The sequence below is a fragment of the Staurois parvus genome, unplaced genomic scaffold (assembly GCF_062004578.1).
Source record: "Staurois parvus isolate SC_StPar_1 unplaced genomic scaffold, SC_StPar_1.0 ptg000381l, whole genome shotgun sequence".
In the NCBI taxonomy this organism is placed as follows: domain Eukaryota; kingdom Metazoa; phylum Chordata; class Amphibia; order Anura; family Ranidae; genus Staurois; species Staurois parvus.
This window is the reverse complement of record NW_028318177.1, coordinates 1,463,553-1,465,701: the sequence shown is the minus strand read 5'-3', so window position 1 is coordinate 1,465,701 and position 2,149 is coordinate 1,463,553.

Genomic DNA, 2,149 nt, shown 5'->3' with positions numbered 1-2,149 from the left:
TTACAATGGTAAAAGGTTTTTTTAAACAGATTGAAAATGCAACACTATGATGCCCTTCTTTACTCCCCTTACTTCCATCTTAGCCATTGAATGCTTGTAGCCATAAAGGAGAAGTATACTGCAGTTGGACAATAGTGGAGGAGATACATGAGAGGAGGATCCAATTAGGAGCTTTGTATAACATCGTATAAGTTCATTTGAATGATCTGGCTGTATAGAGCCCATTCCATCTGGAGCGTGTGGGTACACCAGGCACACATACACCATTGGCGCAAAGAGGAAGTAGAAGATCAGCAAAATGATGCACTTTATATTCACTTGAGCACCTAACCACTTCAAGTCTGGACACTTTCACCCCCCTCCAGTCCAGGCCAATTTTCAGCATTCAGCGCTGTCGTACTTTGAGTGATAATTACTCAGTCATGAAACATTGTACCCATATGAAGTTTTTTATAATTTTTTTTACACAAATAGAGCTTTCTTTTGGTGGTATATAATCGCCGCTGGGTGTTTTATTTTTTGCGTTATAAACAAAAAAAGCAAAAAATGTGGAAAAAAAAGATTTTCTTTGTTTCTATTATAAAATTTTGCTAACAGGTCATTTTTCTCCTTCATTGATGTGCGTTGATGAGGCTGCACTGATGGGCACTGATAGGTGGCACCGATGAGGTGGCACGGATAGGCAGCATTGATGGGCACTGATAGGTGGCACTGACTGACAGCACTGCTGGACACTGACTGGTGGCACTGCTGGGCACAGGTGGATGGCGCTGATGAGCACTAATGGGCACAGGTGGGTGGCACTGCTGGGCACAGGTGGGCACTGATGATCGGTGCCAATCCGTCCTGTGACAATTGCCGTTATCGGCAGTACTTTCCTCACACTGTGACGGCGTGAAGAAAGTGCAGCCGATAACCGGCAACTTCATTTACCGGTGATCTGCTGTGTCATTGGACATGGCTGATCACATGGTAAAAGGCCTCTGTGATTGGCCTTTTACCACATCACGTGATCAGCTATGTCTGTAGGACACAGTGATCACGGAGATCGTCAGGTGTCTGCCCCCGGGTGCGCGCGGGTGGGCACGTCCTGAGAGGAAGTCATATGATGCCCTCCCAGAACTGGACAACCGTGCTGTAGCCATCATTTGGTTATAGCACGGTTGCCAAGTGGTTAAACTTCTTTTACTTTATTTTCACTTGGTAGTCCTGCATATAAGAAACTTCCCAACCCTGGGTGGCTACATCACTCCTCCACTGTATTTATGGAAGGAGCAATGGTTATTACCCTAGGCTGCTCTCCTGGCAGAGCACCAAACATGTCAGTATCTCTTCATCTCCATTACATAGGGGGTAGGGCAATCAGTACTTTAAATAAGATGGCTAGGAAGGAAGATATTCTTAGCTGCAGCTTACTGGAAGTGACACGGACATGGAATTTTTATCAAGATCAACTGGTATTTTCTGTACTTGCTGAAAAATGCTCTAAGCTTGGAAAAAAAAGAATATTAATGCAGCCATCACATCTAAGGATTAAACACAAAAAAAATATAAATTTTTTGTTGTAGGATATAGTTATCTTTTGAAGTGGAAATTGGGCCTAAAGAATTAAGGGTACAGAAACAAATATTTGTGGAAGTTTGTTTAGGAACTTAACTGTAATTGTCATGGTGTAAGGTCAGGTTCAGAGACCAGTTGCTATAGCAGTAAAAGGCTTACCTGGAACCAGCAGGATAGGTACACCAGCGGATCCCCCTGGGAATGACGCAGGCTCACCTGAGGTGCGGGGTCTAAGTATTAACCGGTATTCACCAGAGCTCCTAATGGTGGAGATGGATTGGGCTGCGTGTTAATACCAGGTCGCAGATCTCAGGATCACCCCACCAGGGAATGAGCAGACTGGGAACCAATAGCGGATCAACAGGTTAGGGATCAGACGAAAGCAGAGTCGGTCACAAGCCAAGGGTCGGTCACAAATGGTAGCAGATCAATCGTGGTCAGGAACAAGCCAAAGGTCAGTAGCGGAGGTGTAGACAGTAGCAGGATATTGGCTGGAAAGGCACAATAATCTGGCAAGGAGGAAGTCCAAGGACATGGCTTATATAGGAAGTTCATGGGAGGAGCAAGGAGTTCAAGGTTCAAGAGCAAA